Source organism: Anabrus simplex, chromosome 1 (assembly GCF_040414725.1).
Source record: "Anabrus simplex isolate iqAnaSimp1 chromosome 1, ASM4041472v1, whole genome shotgun sequence".
NCBI classification, from domain to species: domain Eukaryota; kingdom Metazoa; phylum Arthropoda; class Insecta; order Orthoptera; family Tettigoniidae; genus Anabrus; species Anabrus simplex.
Genome location: NC_090265.1, coordinates 1,166,173,378 through 1,166,195,486, shown reverse-complemented (window position 1 = coordinate 1,166,195,486; position 22,109 = coordinate 1,166,173,378). Strand labels below are relative to the sequence as shown.

Genomic DNA, 22,109 nt, shown 5'->3' with positions numbered 1-22,109 from the left:
TTAGAGCATTTAAGCTCTTAAGGCTTTTTTTCAATCGTGAAATTACCAGCGTTTCGCCCCAGTGTACCGGTGATATCATCAGTTGCATTGCTACACCCTTCCAAGACGCTGGCACTAGTGCGTCGTTGAGACACCACTCAAGCCTCTTATGTAGGACAATGCAGTGACGGTGCACTAGGGGAAGCATGTGCCTCCACTTATATAAATGCCTGCCTTTTTTTCCTGTGAACCTTATTTTTAGATATGGTTACATAATAATAACTGAGAGAATTAAATATTACAGTACACACCAAGAGGGAAACGACAAGGCGGACGTACTGTATTTAAGCACCTGCAAATACCCAACGGACTAGGCCGAGATCGAATCCGGCCACACAGTGTAGGGTGCAACGAGTCCGCTTGTCACCCTGCGGCCCCGGGTTCGATTCCCGGCTGGCTCAGGGGGTTTTAATTGTGAAGATTAATATCCATGGCCTGGGGAGTGGGTGTTTGTGACTTCCTTAATCTTCCTTTCCTCACACACAACATTACACACTACCGCCATTACAATTACTCCTAGGTTCATACAATATGGTGCCAATAGAGGCAAAAGATCCACATGGATCGACGCCCCGAATATATAGCATTTTAAATTTTTTTTTTTAAAGCCAAGATCGAACCTAACAACTTGAGTTAAGAAGGTCAGGTCAGCGTTCTAAAGTCTGAACTACTCAGCTCGGCGGACACTGAGTGATATGAAACGAATGAGAATAGAACAAGTGACATCTACTCCACAAAAGGTAAAGAAAAAAATAAAGTAAATTTGGGGAAAATCCGCAGAGAATCGCACTAAGAATGCCACTGTAAGTCACCATGGCTCAGTGATTTAGTATTACATCTCGATGGTGATCGATCATAGACGGAACATTAGCAAATATTTTAATATTAGAAAAGGAATAAACTTAGGAGAAGGCACGATGCCAACCAAAACTCATCAATCGTTCCTTCTCTACTTCAACGCTCATTTTCATTGACCCATTGACTTCTGTGAATGAGATGTTCTCAGGATACCTTTTCCTTTATAGTTGCCACTCAGCTTTTATCAAAAACATAAATATTTAAAATCCGTCTTCCTTGCTTCCTTCGTCGTAATATTCATTTCACTGGAAGTACATGGCAGTATATTTTGTAATTTTCCTAGCCGTTTTAGGGAAGTACTGCTGCAGACATGAATAAAAAGTGAAATATGGAAAATGCACATGCTATGAGATATAAAATGGCCCAGAGATTGTTTACCCTACTTCCAATATGTGTGAAAACACATTTATGTTGACTACTGCGGTAGATTGCAACTGTTGTTAACACTGTCTGTATGCTTGCCACTTTTTTTTAATATGCTGCTTCGCTGCCATAGAAATCGCGTACTGAAAGGAAGCGGTAAAACTTAAACCACTGCATGTTAATGACGCACAATCAGAAAATTAGTTTTCTAAGATATATCAGTGGAGGTTTATTTTTCAGACAAGCAATAATTCGTGTTTACATTAGACTGCAGATTCACGTTTGTAGCCTAAGGAACGGTAATGTACTGTTCATAATCTCTCTCTCTCTGTTAACAGAATACATCTCTATAACTAAAGCCTGGATTTTTATGCAGAAACAGGTTAGATTGCAAACTAATTTGATTAGTAGGAAGTGCCGGCCACCCGCTCCTCCATAACGTAGTAATAGTAATATAAATTATAGGGGTTCTGATGGGCCGTACCCCTAAATTTTATCCCAACGCCATAGCATAATCGTTGTGAAGGTAGACTATACTTGCTACACGTTTCAATAAGTTTGCATTCTAACCTATTAAAGCATAAAAATCTGGGCTCTAATTATAACATATTGGCATATTGTATATAGTCGAACCTGCCCTAACGGACATCTTTATTCAGCGTACACCTCCCTATACGGACATTTTTCTGCGGAACGGATTTAATTTTACATAAGACACGCGTCAATTAAGCAGACACCTCGTATTCCGAGCAGCGGAAATCGCCGTAAGTCTCGGCCACTTGCCTTAAGCGGACACTTTACGCGTAGCACGACACTTTATTTACACAAGGCTATGCCATTCTTTCTGCAGACATACGGGAATTCCTTTGGAATATTTGTACTATTTCGAGTCTAAGGAAAAGAGAGATGAGACATATAGAATTAGTCATGAAGTTAATTGTTCTGTACAGGGCTCTTTCTAAGCCATTCTTTAGGGTCGTCTTGTGTTCTAATTACTGAACATTCTGAGAATTCTAGCTCCCCAAAAATGTTTCCAATGACTGTTTACTCACAAGTTACCAAGGGATTTCCCGGCATATCTTGCACATCTATTCATAACTCAGATTGTCGCTGATAAGGTCAGGGTCAGGTAATTCAGTTAAACTTGACAAGGAAGAGACTTTCATATGCTAACTTTTGAGGCAGAAATACCATAGCATTTCAATCGCCCTGTAAATATGAGTAGGAGGAATGAGCGTGTTCAGATCTCAAGATAAGAAAAATTGTATTGCGAAATGACTTTCAGCTAGAAAAGTTCTCTGAAGAATTAAATTGCAGAAAAACATAATTGTGAAGAATAAAAGTGACATTTTAAGCGAATGAGAGGAAAATAGGAATCGAGTAATGAAACGAAATTGGGAGGCAGTTTTCGGAGAAGTGGACGTTGCGGTATTTGGGTGGTTCAAATGTGTTCGAGCAAAATCTGTTAGTGGGCTAATGTTACAAGAAAAAGGGGAAAAATCACAAATAAACTTAAAGTTGAGGTAAATTAAATAAATAGTTTGTGTGTCCCGCTGGGACGTTATTCCCTTTTCAGGAATATCGCAGTAAATAAAAATGCACAAAATGCACCCAGCTGAATGACAGCTTCCCGAAGCTAAAATGTATGTAAAGGCTGTAAAACCACTTCCAATACCTCCCAGGCAAATATCAAGTTAGAAATTATTTAGAACAACCAAAAAAGATGCATTCTTATATTTAAGGTGTATGTTCTTTGCCGTTAAAATGTTCGATTAATTTTTGCAACCTTATTTTAGCGGACACCTCTCGTAACGGACATTTTTCCACGGAATCGACGGCGTCCGTGAAAAATAGGTTCGACTGTATTAGCAAAACTAATATACATTTCAAAGTGAGTAATAAAATATATTAACTAACAATATTACCTGAAAATAAAAACTCCTCGCCTATTTCTTCAAAAAAATATATAGTACTCTGTTTGTGCTTTAGGACTCCTTCATTAGCATGCAGCGGCAAATATTTTTACCGCATCCCTTCAGCACGCGATCTCTATGGCAATGCAGTAGCTTATTCAAAACGTGCGAAGCATTCTCACCAGAGAGCACTAAGAACATAATACAGTCTACTTTAATTGTCAATATAAATGTGTTTACATCAGGTGGTAAATGTACTTACCATTAACTTATAAGGGTTTAAAATAGCAGGTCTTCGTGAACGGTTAAAAGATCCTATGGAGTAAACAAATCAAAAGATCCCATGGAGTAAACAAATCAATGTTGGAATGTTTCCTTGTAATCAAAACTGTGTCTAATAACGAAAATATTGCTTAAAAATACCTTGTGCTACAACGTAACACATCAGAATTGTTCTGAAAAATATTAAGTTGATATTTCACTATGAAAGTAATTTGGCGAAGATCTTCTGTAAAACATACAAATATCATGACAGTGAAATGGGAGAATATTTTATAACAGTTTCTTTCATATTATCACAATGTTATTTTTTTAAACTAGTTTGAATTCAAGATAGCGGATCGTAACTTCAGCTGGGATGTTGCTACAACCCAATGTCCAATTTCAGAATATGAATGAAATTTAGCTGTAATGTAAGCCCGTTTAAGAAAGAACAAACAGCATAAAAAATTTTACCTATATAAGTTCATCTTTCTTGTACTGGTAAATAGCCTCCTATGTTTCTTGGATATTGCTAGATAGAGTACATTGAGGAATTCAGATACTGTTGCAGACTTGGATAGCCTTCTAGCGACAGTGTGACCATAAAGCTATCATCAACACTTCAAAATACTATCCGTATTTTATTTAGCGATAAATAGTGACACTCTTGATGCAAGGAACTTTACAAGTATCTCCATCAATTATCAAGAAACGTATGTAACATTTCATATCATCGTACTTTCATTAAGTTTTGATTGATGTATTTCTTGTCACATCTTGCAATCCACGGTTTAACCCATAGACGTTTCCTTTCCTATTCGTGTTCATTTTTTAGTTGCATTAATATTGTAACTATTGAACAAATAATAGTTCAACAAGTACAGAACTATCTGAACCATGGTAAAATATTATATGCAGTAGAGTGGTGCAATTACTGCACGTTATACTCTTTTGTAAAAACTAACTTTATGAAGTAGTTTACAGAAGATTATTGACAAATTTCCTTGACAGTGTGATATCATCCTTAGATCTACTAACCGAGGTGATATAAACCAGAGTATTTAAATAAATTTCATTAAAATTGTCTTACCATGTAAAATAATGTACTTACTGATTAATATTACATTATTTAAGAAGAAATGTTATGTTATAGACACGTTCAATTCAACCGACCTTTTGAATTCTAATAAGTTAAAATATTTCAGTGTTGAAATACCATTCAGAGCAACTCTGTTAAACAGTTCCTTCTAAGTTCACTTGATGAACATTCTAGGATACCTTTTCGATGCATTACATGGAAGTAAAATATATAATCATCACTATAACTGCACTTAATATAGTCAAACGAAGTATATATTGCATAATTGAAAGAGTGTGTCGAATTAAAGCCAGAAATTAAATAATCATCCCAGTACAAGCATTATTCATGCTATAGAAATTTGTTAATATAGGCGATTAACACAAGCATCAATTCAGGAAACTATCGGATAGTCTTCGTTTACACAGAAAGGAAAATAATGAATTCCGTTACGTACCTCAGTAAATATATATTATTATCAAATATCACTTAAATTCAAGTTCAAAACAATTCTAACTTCTCTTGAATCAAAGGAGACTAATTCTATTGAATACCTCTTAGTACCTTTGGTGCTCTTTTCATTTTAAAACCATACTTATAGTAAAATCCTGGAAAAGTACTTTTTTTCAAATACAAACCAGTAATTAGGAACATATTATAAATCATGAAAGAAAGATATTTCAAGCCACAGGTTTCAAACCGCCCACTGAAAATGTCAAAAGAGCGTCTGTTGTGCGTGGGAGTGCTGCGTGTGTGAGTGCGCGTGCGACAGTGTTTTGTCGTGGGCGTGAGTGACGCAGCTGTGACGTCACATGGCGGTCTGGCTGGCGCAAGCAATTGATCACGAGCAAGGCAAGGCAAGGCAAGCAAGCAACTCGGTAGAGCTAAAGGTGACCCATAGTGTGTGAATTGTCAGAGCCCCCTAGACATAGCGTATGGCACACTACCGCCACAGTTTGCTCTAGACAGCCGGCACAAGTGGAAGCTGGCAGTGATAGCCGTTTGTTTTCGTATCACTATTGATGCATCGCGCTTCTTCAACCGACAACAAGAAATAAGAAGGTTGTACATCATCTTAGCGTAAACAAGTGTTCTGTGGTGAATATAAGCCATAAATAATCCATATATGTGTGTACGTATGTATATGTTATATAGAATCCAAAAGTCGTGTTGATGTGTAGTAAATAATTCAAAGATGTCTTCTGTTAAACAAAAGACTACTGAAATGCGAAATCTTTCATTTTAAGAAATCTACTTAAGATCTTCAACAAACTTCCCAAAAAATATCAAATCAACAGCATAATGGATCTAAATGTGTGACGTGTGTAACAACATAAGATAGAAACCCATAACAGATAGTACGCCGGTATTCTTGTGCGCCTTTACGTATTATCATTTAAAATTTTGGAAAAATCGTACATTCCCCTTTTCTTTACAAGTTTATCTATGTAAACCCTAAGTATTTAATGGAAATTAACATGAATATATACTGAAATATTTCCAAGAATTGGATATATGAAATGGTCATAGGAATTGAAGTTGATTATAAAGAGTTCATTTTCACAATTACTGCAATTTTCTGTCTGTTTCATTTAAATGTATTTGCTAGTTTGGGTTGGAAAATATTTATATGTCATTCAAAAACTGCCCTTAAAGATTTATACCACTCAGATGATGAACTAAATTTTTCCCACCCTAGATTTCGCTTTTTACAAGTAAGAGAGCCTTTTATTTAACAAAAGACATAGGTTATGATTATAACTATATATCTGTTTGTTCACTTCTTACTATAATATATTAATGTATTATTTTCTCAGCATACATCTGTTTTCTCTAATTCACACTGTTGATATGTAATTCTATGTTTCCTGTTTTATTTCTTTATGTGGTCTCTTTGACTGTGTCTTCGAATCGTTCCCCAGAGTTTTCCTTGCATTGTTTTTCCTGATGTTATTTCACTAAATGGGGAGCACGTTCACTATCTGCATGGATCATGTTCCAGTTTACTGTTGATTAATGTCTTTGGTCATTATGTTCTTGCCATCGTTGGGTCACTATCATCAATTATCTCATGTAGGTATATATTCGTTAATAACCTATATCCGAAAATTCAATAACATTAATTAGAAAGCCATATTAATGTTACATTAAATGGTAACATTTTCTCTCAAATATGTTTATCTGTTTATCTTATCAAATATTAAGTATTTATATTAACATGCATATGTAACATCTTCCATATCAGGCTGAAAAAATGAATGGATGATTCTTTGAGTACAGTGAATCCTAGATAATAGTACTTGAAGTTAAATTTCAAGATGTTCTTTGTAATTAACAAGACGTTCATACCGTATAAATTTAAGGCAGATTGAAGCAGAATAACAGCTGGTATAGGTGCGGAATATTATTTAAATGTTATTTTCGGGATATTTGTGAACAATGTCGTTGTATTCTCTCGCTTATTAACAGTAAATAATTACGTATAAAGAAAGGCTACGCACACATAAAGGTACATGAACTAAGTGTTAAAGCACAAAATAGAAGGTCCAATATTAAAAACATATTCACATTCTGAGATCATGACCTCATGTAGTATTCCACGATATCCTACGAAAAAGAGCGTACGTATATATGTATGTATGTATGTATGTATGTATGTATGTATGTATGTATGTATGTATGTATGTATGTATGTATGTATGTATGTATGTATGTATGTATGTATGTATGTATGTATGTATGTATGTATGTATCAGAAAGTTTTGCCTTAGTTTATCAGGAAAGTGAGGGAATATGTTTGACATTTTAAACATCAAATTAACTATTATAATTATTCCTTAATGTAAGTTTGTTCATAATTATATTTTATACAAGACAGCAATATGGAATTGCCAAGACGCTCCCCATGTATTATATATTATTCACCATGGTTATTGCGTCTACTAATACCTTCAATTTATATAAATTAATACAAATTTGCTACCGCATCTCTACAGTACAATTAATAATGGGCGTGGTTAGTCTGTGAAGAGTTACTTCCAGCTCATTGAGAAGTGTAAAGGAAAGGACCAATATTCTCAGGTAAACTTCAGCTAAGATCTGGGAGGATCCAGCCATCGTTTGAGAAAATGCAATAATAATAATAATAATAATAATAATAATAATAATAAGCCGGCATGAGCGGCTCAGATGGTCGAGGCGCTGGACTTCTGACACCAATTTGAAAGGTTAGATCCTGGTTCAGTCCGGTGGTATTTAAAGGTGCTCAAATACGACAGCCTCGTGTCGGTAGATTTACTGGCACGTAAAAGAACTCCTGCGGTACTAAAATTCGGCACATCGACGTCTCCGATAACCGTAAGAAAATCAGTTAGTGGGACGTAAGAAAAATACGTTAATAATAATAATAATAATAATAATAATAATAATAATAATAATAATAATCTACTACCAATTTTCCCAAACCTTGTGGGGTCGCGGGTGCAAACTGTATCGCACATGTGGATCTGGCTCTGTTTTACGGCTGGATGCCCTTCCTGACGTCAACCCTATGTGGAGGGATGTAATCACTATTGCGTGTTTCTGTGGTTGTTGGTTATGTAGCGTGTTGTCTGAATTTGAAGGGGAGAGTGTTGGGGCAAATACAAACAAATAGTCCCCGAACCAAAAGAATTAATCACATGCAATTAAATCCCCAACCTGGCGGGGAATTGAACCCAGTACCCTGTGAACCAAAGGCCTCAATGCTAACCATTCAGCCAACGAATCGGACAAGAAGAAGAAGAAGAAGAAGAAGAATCCGTCTACGGAATTAGCAAGAGGGAGTGAGGAAGCTTTTCCCCCCTTTTCCCATTGGTCTTACACCAAAATCACTTCCATAACATTCACAGATACTAAACCTCCTCATCTACAGTCACGATGTGGCATAAATGGCTGCAATTTTGAAGACCTCCAACGTCATCTGAACATTCTAGAGTGCTCAGTACAGTCCATAAATGTAAGAGGCTGCAACCTCTACAGCGAAGAAAATAACGAAGAATACGCTTATATATCAGCCACGGATGACCAGATAGGGAGGAGAGATAGTTTGTTTACTGAAATCATAATTAATACATGCAGTTGATTTCCTTATAACACAAAATATACAAAAGATATTCCATCTAACAAAATGTTACAGAAATAATTAAAATATATTTTACTAATAGATATCCCATAAATACTACCTGGAGTTATCGTTAAAAACCGGACTTTTGAAGTATATTTCAATTAAGTCTAAGAGTCTAGGCACCGAGCTCGATAGGTGCAGTCGCTTAAGTGTGCGGCCAGTATCCAGTATTCGAGAGATAGTGGGTTCGAACCCCACTGTCGGCAGCCCTGAAGATGGTTTTCCGTGGTTTCCCATTTTCACACCAGGAAAATGCTGGGGCTGTACCTTAATTAAGGCCACAGATGCTTCCTTCCCAGTCCTAGGCCTTTCCTGTCCCATCGTCGCCATAAGACCTATCTGTGTCAGTGCGACGTTAAGCCAATAGCAAAAAAAATAAGTCTAGGATAGCTCCTCACGCACATTAGTATTAGTATAAAAAAGACCACATTATGTTCCTCATTTGTAAAAAGAAATTCGAACCTCTCAAACGCAGCGTGCAATTATGCAATCGTCACTTGTTAATGATACATTTAGGTTCCTAGCAAAGTTTTGAACTGATCACTCATTACATTGTCAGGATTATAATTGGCTTCTCACAAAGGAACTCTTAAGCTGAACTGGTAGGAACGATGTTATATTAAAGGGTCGGGATCCTGAGACTGGATCTCAGTTGACTTTTATATGGAATCTAAAGATAAGGGGTAAATTCTTGTGGAGTGGGGCCTAATGCTGACTTGTCAAGCTTTTTTCAGTACAAAGATAAAAATCTGGGACGGAAGTATTGAAACAGAGATAATTACATATTTCAGCAACAGAGGGGGCCACTAATGTGAGAAACATATTTTCATGCATTTAATTTAAAAAAGTCTTCAATGTGGAACAACATTAGGCGTAATCATCATTTGATCAGTGTTTACAAAATGCTAGCTGGTTCTATTAAATCAAACAGGACCCACTTTGTGCAGGATGATAAGGTTTTCGGATAAATGAAATTTAAAGGCTTCGTAACTCAACACATGATCACCTTCATCCCAAGAAATTATCCTGGTATTCATCTCTGTTATAAACTGAGTAAACTCTAAGGCCATGTCCTTTTTCTTGTTTCTAAATATTCGATTTCCTGGTAGAGAATCGACTCCGGTCCTTCCGGTTGATTCAATTATGCATCAACCGCTTAAACTAGACAGAGGGCCCCCTACTTTCCGTAAAACCTCTAAGAACGAGCTTGTTTTTCTGCTTTATATCACAATAGATCAGGAATTCAAAGGAATTATGTGAATATTAAAGCTAAAACTACACATTGTTAGGTATTTCCAGGATAGCCCTCCTTTACTAAAGCTGGTTTTTGTTAGACCTTAACGGTGTTAGTTTTTTGACACCTAAGGAAGCCTTCATTTTCACATCTTCCGTAATCATTCCAATTCCTTAATCAATATCATTTTTTTTCGAAATAATACAGTTCTTCTTTATCAGATGAATAGTACTAAAAAGGGGCTGAAGAGCGACAATTGCTATAAATACCACCGTATCACTCCTTCTCACTTCTCGGTCTTCCTCATCTTTCTCATCCCAACTTGTCATTCTCGTTCATCGTCTGATGTCGTACAGGAGCAATCTTAATCGAGCGACTGCTTCTTACTTGCCCATTACTTTAATGGTTGAGCGACATATAGCTGCCGTGGAAGCACACGATTATAACTTTTGTTAACAATCAGTTCAGATTTTCTATACTGGAATATGTTTCTTTTGGTTCGGGCTGATTCAGTTTTATCCCACCATCGTTATTCAACTGGAGATAAACTGGGAAACCACGGAAACATTTCTAGTATGACCAGAAACACATCTCTTTCCTGTTGCCTTCGTGAAGTAGGAGCATTCCGTTTCTGAACTTCAAAAGTTGGTTTTTGATTTTTCCTATAAATATCTAGTGGCGCTATTTGAGGATACGACCAGCCTCTGAGAAGATGACCTAACAGACAAGCCACATGAGTAATTTCCCTCCTTACTTTTCGAGAAGTAATATACCTTAAGGAAGTAGCGTCGCATATCGACTACTTTCTGTGTCTTAATAACAATATCCACATAGCAAATATAAGGGCTACTTTATTTAAGGTTTCCCCGTGAGGAAAGCAATGAAAAACTACCTCACTCCTCATCTTGCCTAGTCACGCCTCTGTTTGGTGCCAACGTTGGTTTATGCGGTTTTCCTATGAACATCTAGCGGCGCTATTTGAGGATACAACCAGCCTCTGAGAAGATGACCTAACAGACAAGCCACATGAGTAATTTCCCTCCTTACTCACTTTTCGGGAAGTAATATACCTGAAGGAAGTAGCGTCGCATATCGACTACTTTCTGTGTCTTAAATGCGTGTGAGATACACAACCTCTCTACCGCAAATGAACGAACTGAAGACCAGTTTGAAGGTTAGAAACGTTATGCTCCTACTTCACGAACGCAACAGGAAAGAGAAATCTTGCTAGTCATACTAGAAATGTTTCCGTGGTTTCTTAATTTATCTCCAAATGAATAACGAGATAGTATCTAACTTTAGGCCATTGCAGCTTCCTTCACAGTTCTAGCGGTAGTTATAGTAATTACACATACCAATCAATACAGAAAATCAACCACACACATTATCACAATTTACTTAAACTAAGTGCATAGACCTGTTGACCATCAAATCACACATTTCTGCAGGATAAGTAACAACAGCATCAATAATGTTTGTCTTATCCTGCGAGGAAGCTCCAGAAGTGCAGTTCAAGAGTAGGATTCATAGTTTTAGCATATCTCCTCACTCAATGTATGTGTTGCGGGACTGTATTCTGTACATTCCTCCAGGTAAAAGTAATGCAACCCGCAATACATAGCCTAAAAGTCAGCAAACATGCGGAACAGCAGGTCTCGGAGCTATTAAATCATATTCGACGATTCTTAAGATGGCAGTGGTAGTCACGTGGCCATGTGACTGATAATATTAGCTAGACCGGGCGAGATGGCCGTGCGGTTAGGGGCGCGCGGCTGTGACCTTGCATCCGGGAGATAGTCGGTTCGAACCCTACTGTGGACAGCCCTGAATATGTTTTTCCGTGGTTTCCCATTTTCACACCAGGCTGTGTTTTAATTAAGACCACGGTCGCTTTTTCCCACTTCTAGACCTTTCCTGTCACATCGTCGCCAGAAGATCTATTTGTGTCGGTGCGACGTAAAGCAAATTCTAAAAAGAATATTAGTAAGTTAGGAGTAATACGTATATGAAAAACTAGTCCTTGGTAATTGTAATATTGAATACACTTGTAAAATTCGTCGTTATTCTAACTATCGAAATAAGTGTTCATATCTCTCAATTTTGACTCATAGTTTTCTTTTATTTAGTACATATTTTACTTATATTTCTGCGTGAAGTTCTAAATTCAGGTGTGTCCAATTTTCGTTCTTCAAACTTAAATTAACTTACCTCTCCTGCTATTATAACCACAATGGATGATCAGGCTCCTTTCTAAATCTCTGCCATTCCATTTCGTAAAACCGTTATTTCGAAGTCACTTCCCCTAGGCTGTGAAATCCCCCCACCCCCGGCCACCAACATTAAAGATTTGTGTTCTAGGAAATTTAAGATGAATTCCCAAAATCACATACCGAGTCCATCCAACTGAGTTGTACGACGACAGGAGTATGTAAAAGCCTATAAGCCTATTTTCTAAATTATAAGTTTTTTACAATTGGCTTTATGTCGCACGGGCACAGATATATCTTATGGCAATAATGGGACAGAAAAGGGCTAGGAGTTGTAAGGAAGTGGCCATGGCCTTAAATAAGGTACAGGGCCGATACCTCGATGTAAGGTCCCTTTAAACAACAAGCATCATCATCATTATCACCAAGTAAGGTACAGCCTAGTGTGAAAATGGGGAACCACGGAAATCCACCTTCAGGGCTGCTGATAGTGGGGTTAGAACCCACTATCTCCCGGATGAAAACTGTTTCAGAAATGTTCATGAAGTACAGTATTCAAAATGCAGGTAATTAAACTGTCGAAAACTTTATAATTAGATTGTATTTGAATCTTTAAAATAAGTGAAAGAAAGTAATCGAAATACTTGTAACGAATACTTTCTTAGTTATTTTTACTCGCAATCGATACTTTTTACGAAATGTAATTATCACATTTCTTTTACAATTTGCGTCGCATCGACACAGATATGTCTTACAGCGACGGTGGGATAGGAAATGGCTATGGATGTAATGGAAGTGGCCTTAATTAAGGTCTCAAGCAATTGCCTGGTGTGAAAATGGGGGACCACGGAAAACCACTTTCGGGGCTACCGACAGAAGGGCTCAAACCCATTATATTCCGAACGCAAGCTCACAGCTGCGTGACCCTAACCGCACGGCTAACCCACTCAAGGTAATTGTTAACTTGTAGTTAATTTCTTAAAATAATACTGTATCGTTACGTTTTAGTAATTAAATACGCCGCACGGAAGCAGAAACGGGGAAAAATAAGTAATGATGAAGATTTTTTTTCATTTCTGCTACAGAAGAACCAGAAGCTTCATCAGTTCTTGGTGAGCTACTTTCTTACCTCTCCAGTACTTTCAAAGACATCATTCTAATTCCAACGATATTCTTAAAATTAAGCACGATTTGTTCAAGTGTCCCTGTAGGGTGTCTTTTCAGTAAATGCAAAGACGTACTCTCCACTTACAAGACGTCTAGGATTACCAGTGAGAATTTTAAGTACCAATTAATTTATTTGCAAACTAAATGGAAACTTGCTGAGGTCTTATGGTGACGATGGGACAGGAAAGGACTAGGAGTAGGAACGATTAGTCTGTGGTCTTGATTAAGGTACAGCCCCCAGTGGAAACGGGGAAGAATAGGTGTCGTGTTTAGTCCCACCTAAAGATGACAATCATTTAAGGGGAGCACGAATGCCTATCCCGCTAATATTAAATCTGCCAAATTCATGACCCATTTTCTTAAGAATTACTTAATCTAACTTTATGAAAATTTTGCAAATTACTTATATGGGATTTATGTATTCACTCCTCTGGTTGGACTGAATTTCATAATATAGAAGTTTTTCTATTTTTAATACATTTTCCTTAAATTTTACCTCCAATTTACTGGAAGTATTCAAGCTATCTCTACCATTCTAGAAGTACAGTACCAGAATACTGTTATAAATGAACTGTGAACAAATCAAGAGTCCATCGTTTATAGTTCCTAAGAAAACAGGTTATTTGTCTGAAAAATATAACTTTTTTTTTACAATTGCCTTCACGTCGCTCCGACACAGACAGGTCTAATGGCGGCGATGGGATAGGAAATGGCTAGGAGTTGGAAGGAAGCGGCCGTAGCCTTAATTGATATGCCTTCCCAGAACTTGCCTGGTGTGAAAATGGGAAACCATGGGAAATCATCTTAAGGACTCCCGATAGTGGGGTTCGAACCCAGTATAAATTGGAGAGGAAAGGGCTAGGAGTTGGAAGGAAGCAGCCGTGGCCTTAATTGAAGCACCTTCCCAGAATTTGCTTGGTGTGAAAATGGGAAACCATGGGAAATCATCTTAGGGACTTCCAACAGTGGGGTTCAAACCCAGTATCTCCCGATTAATGCATACCGGCCGCACTTAAGCGACTGAAGCTATAGATATCGGTAAAATATAAGTTAAGGCACAAGATCAATAATACGCTAGCACAACAGCACAAATAGCGAAAAAATTGCACACGTTACACCAAAAATATCGCATTCACAACGTAAACAAGAATCACAACTGTTATTCCAGTCCTACCAACTTATGCAGGAAGGTTTCCACTGCAATTTAAATCAAACCACAGCCTGGCAGACCTTATGGTTCTTGATATACTACTTTTAACTAACCAATGGTTTATGAAAGCCTGAATGTGCCCTATGCAGCTAATCAAAACTAAATTAAATTAAATATACTTCTACTCGACCAAACTGAATAAATCGTACACCACATTAATCAGCAAAATTCGAAATAATGTTTCAGCTTAAAAAGAAAAAATTAAAATTTGTCAACGAAATGAAGAATTATATCCCCCTTAATGTTTCTATGCTAAAGAAAAGCACAAAATGAAGTAATATATTTTCCTTTAAACCTTTTGCATTATTCTAGACCCATGCGAAAAATATTCAGTGATTTCCTTCTGTAAAGTGATAATAGTGACAATTTTAATTTTACCGATTACTGGTTGAAAAAGTAAGTTGTAATCGCAACTGAGTAAATTATTTCTCAAGAAAAGCAACGTCACCTCCGTACAGGCCATGAAGGCCCTTGGAGGGGGTGGAAGGTAAAGGTTTCCACCAATGTTAACTTCGGCACTTCATGGGGTAGAGTGGTTACCTCTAAGCCCGGCCACCTTTGCCCCCAGGAATTAACTTGGTACTCATTTTTGGTGTAGGCTGAGTGAACCTCAGGGCCATATGCACCTCCGGAAGTGGAAATCTCGTTTCTTAAATTTTACAACTTCCTGATGGGGATTCGAACCCACGTCCTTCCAGGCGAACCGAGCATGCCTTTACCGCCTCGGCCAGGCAGCCCCTAAATTATTTCTCAGGTAACTGTAAACGAGCCTAATTACTAAGTACGTTGCAAAAATGATACAAAACTGAAAAGTGAGGCCTAGATTAAAGGGAAACAACCGTTTTCTATGGATAAGAATCCGATCATGCATTTCGCAGATAAACGGCTGAGTGTAGAACGTGCTGACTTCACTTCTATTATTCGCTAGCTCAGCATCAAGCGGCGGAATGTACGCAAGGAGATAAAAAACCAAACCCCATGGCACCACAGCCCTTGAAGGGCCTTGGCCTACCAACGCAAGGAGATGCTCCTGTATAAATCTGTGATTTCTGCACGATTGTCTTATGCTATTACCTTGAATTTGAATACGGATATTAAAACCGAGTTCAGTGGATTCGGTAATACCGAGCTTTTTTCACCTGACCTAGTTTCCCTGGTTAGAAAATTCCTTGTTAATGAATTAGCAAATCGTCGTTGCCAGGGCAAAACCTCCTATGTGATAATATTTTTGGAGATATACTGACCCGCAGCACATACATTATGAAGAGCGAGAATGCCTTGACAACTGTCACACAATATTGCACCTTAGATGACAGAACCTTACCGGCCAAAGTTCTAAGATAAAATATTTCACATAGGAGGTTTTGTCCCGACAACGACGAAATAATATTTCTGTTTATGAAAAAAAGCACAGTCCCATATTAATATTTTCTGTTACTGTAACCATTGACCGACAAGGAGTTACTTATTACTTCCAGACGGGAAACGTAAAACGTACATTGATTGAGTCGCTGTAGACAGATCTGAAGTTTCCTACCTGTCGTTATTTAACTCGTTGGAAACAAGTCCCGAGCACATGTTTCTGAACAAACTGAAAAACTGTCTTATTGTGGCTTGTGACATTATCTATAAATTAATATCTGGGAAGGAATTCATGATACGTTCGGAAACGCTATCAGGGGCTGAGATTCGAACCACTATTCTTCAATTGGTGCAGCCACATACAGAAAGTCTATGAATATGAGTGAATTAAAACTATACGGCTTCGAACCCAGTGAAAACTGCAGGTAATCAGATAGCGACAAAATCACCGTTCCGTAAAAAAATTTGGTTAGGCTGAATCAATGGTATCTCATAATACAAATGCCAAATTTGTATTCCCATTTCAAGTGATATCGAAAGTGTGTGTTGTCATGAGTTCCAAAATATGAACGAACTAGAGGAGTGTGTAATTGTTGTTCGTTATTTAATTTAATTTCCGGGTTGAACCCTGTTGTAGTTCTCTGTACATTATGTACAGTTTGCCGACGTTTCGAATACATTGCAGTATTCATTGTCAAGGCAACTGAAATACCCCTACTCGATCCGAGGAAATCAGTCTCCCAGGCAGAAATTTACACTGTTCGTTGTTCGTAAATTCATCAGCTTAACTCTTGATACAGAGGTTCTTAATACATCACGACAGAATTCAGGCAAATAATAATAATAATAATAATAATAATAATAATAATAATAATAATAATAATAATAATAATAATAATAATAATAATAATAATAATAAAGAGTGTAGTCTCCGAAGGGACCCGGTGCAAGTCTTCCGAATCGACGCCGTATTGTCGACCAGTACGTCTATGAGGATGGGGTCCTACCTATGATGAATTCTGATGATGAAGACGGCACACACACCCAGCCCCTGAGCCAATGAAGGTTAAAATCCACGACCAGGACGTAAATCGAATCTGGGACATTCTAGCACGCTAACCATTTATACGTAGAGCCGGACCATTTAGCCATAAGAACGTACAAAATTATTCTAAAAGAAGCGTGATTTAACCCAGGATATCCCACTTCCTAAAGCGTAGAGATATGTAGCACACGAACAGTTTGTAAGAAGGATTGATTCATGGACTGCAATTGGTAGTAAAATGTTTTTATAACATCATGAGTAATGATTAGGATAAGAAACAAAGTCGCTAAACCTGATAGAACTTATCGAGGATTTAGTGCTGCTGAGAATTTTCTACCGGTCCAAGTGGCCGTTTATTTCAAAGGGTAAGTAAATAACAATATTACTAGAATTTCATATGCCAAGTGCATGTTGCTGATATGATTTAACACGGGAATTCACCATCAAATGCCTCTACTATGTATACGTATGACAGCCAGTGGAGTAAGTGACGTCACGTGTATTTTATCAAATCCTGCAATTTCACTTCTCGTAACCGCATTGAGTTCCGACAAAAACCAGCATTCTTGTCACTTTTTAGACAAACATACTGACAAGTGGTTTTAGACCAGAAGGCTCCTTTAACATGACAGTGCACATCGTCTATTCTTTCTCTTCCGTGAGTTTATTTTTTCTTTTACAACCAGATGGGAAAAATAGGAGAAGTGCTCTAACAGTGAGGAGATCAAGATTGTTAGGAATGAACTCAATGAAGTTGTGCGTATAAACCGGTTTCAGTGATGAGTCATGTGTGGTGAATGGAGGAGGTTAGATTACAGCCCAGCTGAGTGGCTCAGACTGTATAGTGGAGGCCTTCTGAGCCCAGGCTCACGGGGTTTCGGCGATGCAAGGATAGGAAAAGACTTAGGATTGGGGAGGACGTGGCTGTGGCCTAAATTAAGGTGGTATGAATATGGAAAATCATGGAAATCCACATTCAGGACTGACAATGGTGCTGTTCGAACCCCCATGGCACGAATAAAAGTTCACAAATGTATGACGCGAACCACGTAGCCAACTCACTCGGCTTATTATTATTATTATTATTATTATTATTATTATTATTATTATTATTATTATTATTCCTTTCTTAATTCGTTTACCATCCAGGGTTGGTTTTACCTCAGACACAGCGAGCGATTCCACCTCTAACGCCTCAAAGGCAGTGTCCTAGAGAGTGAGACTTTGGGTCGGGCGGATACAAGTAGGAAGGAGGACCAGTACCTCGCCCAAGCAGTCTCACCTACTATGCTGGACAGGGGCCTTGTGCGGAAGAAGGGAAGATGGGAAGGGTAAGACAAAGAAGAGGAAGGAAGCGGCCGGTTGGTACCATCTCAGGATTTGCCTGGAGGATAAATGGGAAACCACAGAAAACCATTTCGAGGGTGGCTAAGAGAGGGAGGAGGAATTGTACCCGCTCTACTTAGTTGACCTCCCGAGGCCGAGTGGACCCCGTTACAGCTCTCGTACCACTTATCAAATTTCGTGCCATAGGCGGGAATCGAACCCGGGCCTCCCGGGTGGCAGCTAATCATACTAACCACTACATCACAAAGTATTATTATGATTATTATTATTATTATTATTAGTTTTATTATTATTATTATTATTATTATTATTATTATTATTATTATTATTATTATTATTATTATTATTATTATTATTATTATTATTATTATTATTATTATTATTATTATTATTAATCCGTTTAACCTCCAGGGTCAGTTTTTCCCTCGGACTCAGCGAGGGATCCCACCTCTACCGCCTCAATTGCAGTGTCCTGGAGCTTCAGACTCTGGGTCGGGAGATACAACTGGGCATTATGACCAGTACCTCGCCCAGGCGGCCTCACCTGCTATGCTGAACAGCGACCGTATGGAAGGATGGGAAGATTGGAAGGGATAGACAAGGAAGAGGGAAGGAAGCGGCCGTGGCCTTAAGTTAGGTACCATCCCGGCATTTGCCTGCAGGAGAAGTAGAAAACCACTTCGAGGATGGCTGAGGTGGGAATCAAACCCACCTCTACTCAGCTGACCTTCCGAGGCTGAGTGGACCCCGTTTCAGCCCTCGTACCACTTCTGAAATTTCGTGGCAGAGCCGGGAATCGAACCCGGGCCTCCGGGAGTGGCAGCTGATCACGTTAACCACTACACCACAGAGGCGGACATTATTATTATTATTATTATTATTATTATTATTATTATTATTATTATTATTATTATTATTATTATTATTATTATTATTTGCAAGGAAGACAAGTGTTGTGAATAACGTGTAAAGGATTACATTAATATTGTTTATAAAATATCATCAGTATTAAAATGTACATTAAAAATATATGAGTCTCAGAGATATGACAAACATAATATATATTCTAAAGTCCTTAATGCCCACGTTCGAGGAAAATGTGATGTTTGAATCTGTTACATATAATTAGAAGAGTTATTAGCCTCCTGAGTCACGTTACCCAGCCTAGTTATTACCTCACTGACGCTAGATAGTCATAACCGTTACGACTTGTTACATTCCTCAATCTAGGAGACACTGCCAGGTCATCTATTCTCTAGAGAGTGGTCTAGGACGCAGAATTACATGGATCACTACATTCCACAAACGAGTAGGCCATTCACTCACAGATAAACTAGATATACAGTGACTGATAAACATTTCACAAGCTACTCGCGTGCATTTTTAAAACAACAATACATGAGGAGTGTCTGTTCAAAAGGTGATATGTCCATGCTATTTTATTTTCGCATTCGGGAGCTAATGGATTCGAACCTCACTGTCGGCAGCCCTGATGATGGTTTTCCGTAGTTTCCCATTTTCACTATGCAAATTCTGGGGCTATACCTCAATTAAGGCGACGGCCGTTTCCTTCCCTCTTCCTTGTCTATTCCTTCCAATCCTCCCCTCCCTCACAAGGCCCTCTGTTCAGCAGAGCAGGTGAGGCCACCTGGGAGAGGCATTAGTCCTCCTCCCCAGCTGTATACTCTGACCCAATGTCTCACGCTCCAGGGCACTCCCCTGAAGGCGGTAGAGGTTGGATCGATGGCTGAGTCCGAGGGAAAAACCAGCCCTGGAGGGTAAACGGATTAGGAAAGAAAGAAGGATATGAAGTATCATATTTCTGTTTGAAATTGGTGCAATAACTTGTTAACGTAGAGCAAGATTTTCGAAGAACCTACTTGATTAAAAGCGGCACATGAACAGCGTTAACGCATGCGTGCAATTTACCATGGTCATATATAATATACACCCACGGGTAAGTACAAGTAGCTCCCTGGCCAAGGCGGTAAAGGCGTGCTCGGTTCACCCGGCAGGACGTGGGCTCGATTCCCCGCCAGGAAGACGAAAAATTTAAGAATCGAGGTTTCCACTTCCGGAGGTAGCTGCCTCTGTGGATCCGTGGTAGAGTGTCGGCCTCCGGATCCCAAGATAGCGTGTTCAAACCTGGCAGAGGTAGTCGGATTTTTGAAGGGCGGAAAAAAGTCCATTCGATACTCCATGTCGTACGATGTCGGCATGTAAAAGATCTCTGGTGACATATTTGGTGTTTACCCAACAAAATTCATTAAATCTCAGCCATAGACGCCCAAGAGAGATCCGGTTTACTCTGTCTGCTATCTAGTGGGCCTAGAGTAAAACGGAACGTCGAAATTGACGAGCAGACAGCCAGATGGCGTCAAATCGAAATGTCCGCACACGGTAGCTGAGGCCATACGATTATTATTATTATTATTATTATTATTATTATTATTATTATTATTATTATTATTATTATTTTGCTAGGGGCTTTACGTCGCACCGACACAGATAGGTCTTATGGCGACGATGGGATAGGAAAGGCCTAGGAGTTGGAAGGAAGCGGCCGTGGCCTTAATTAAGGTACAGCCCCAGCATTTGCCTGGTGTGAAATTGGGAAACCACGGAAAACCATTTTCAGGGATGCCGATAGTGGGATTCGAACCTACTATCTCCCAGATACAAGCTCACAGCCGCGCGCCTCTACGCGCACGGCCAACTCGCCCGGTATTATTATTATTATTATTATTATTATTATTATTATTATTATTATTATTATTATTATTATTATTATTATTATTTACTTCCGGAGGTGTACGAGCGTAGAGCTAACCATCAAGTGGTGAGGTTACGAACAGCGGATAGCCTTTACCTTCAACCTTCATGGCCCGTACGGAGATAATTTTGTTTTTCTTTTAATTGTTAAGTATTAGTTCAGAGTGTGAAATACATTTTGTCAGTAAACTTCCACCAAACCCACATGTGTATCACATCGTGAATTAAATTACAAAACGGTTCGAATTGTCGGCCTCCACCTTGAATACCGGCCTACGTCGGAGGCAACTAATTCGAAAACCGGCCATGTCCAGCACATGAGATTCAAACTAGACAGGTCCGGTTTTAAAACCAGAAAAGTTCAAACTATTTTCTAATAAACGATAACACATCAGTGTTATAAAATATTGAATGGCATATGTTTATACATGTGTCCGTGTTTTCGAAAAACTGGAAAGAGGGACAAGATAACATATCGGCAGTGCAGCGATTGGCACTCATGATCAGTGACTTGTGTTGTCAGTTTAATATTGCAGTCAGTGTGGATTCGTGTCATAAGGTCCTCCTTTGATGAAACTAGAGTATTGAGGTGGTGGTGGTGATGATAATTTTAAGAGAATGTACAACCGGAAAACCAACCTCCTAACACTATCAGAGGGAAGAGAAGATGTCCAATCTTTCGAAGAATGAAGGAATAAGCAAATGAAAGAGAAGGGTCACGAAGGGCGTGAAAATGAAAGAATCCCCAGGCCCTGCAAAAATAATACCGTCGGGGTGCGAAAAGAACAAGAATTAACCAAGGGAGGTCAGATAGAAAAGGTATAAGTGGGGAGACTAGCATAATTAGGTGGAAGCAATGCTACACTCAGCTAGGGGAGCCGTGATCACCAACCCACTCTTGAAAGCTGAAAGCCCCTGGCCCCCTCTTAGTCAACTCTTACGACACGAACGGGGTACTGTGGATGTGTTCTATCACCACCATAAACGGGGGGGGGGGAACCATACCCCAAACAATAACGTCTTTGACAATGGGCGCCAGAGATGTAGGCTTTGTAATCAAGTTGAAGGCCGATAATTGGAAAACCTGA

The 22,109-nt window shown here is 38.6% G+C and overlaps 1 protein-coding gene across 4 annotated transcripts in view; it reads left to right on the top strand.

Annotated features, from left to right (window-relative positions):
* Positions 1–22,109, top strand: part of LOC136877168 (GTP-binding protein Di-Ras2) — a 274,902-nt gene that overhangs the window by 104,623 nt on the left and 148,170 nt on the right. Inside the window, exon 1 of one of the 4 annotated variants that reach the window (XM_067150995.2) lies at positions 5,571–5,644. The exons of the other annotated variants lie outside the window; for them this stretch is intronic. The gene's annotated coding sequence lies outside the window, so the exon portion shown is untranslated. Of the gene's footprint in view, positions 1–5,570; positions 5,645–22,109 lie in introns of those variants that run through there. 4 annotated transcript variants of the gene reach the window in all.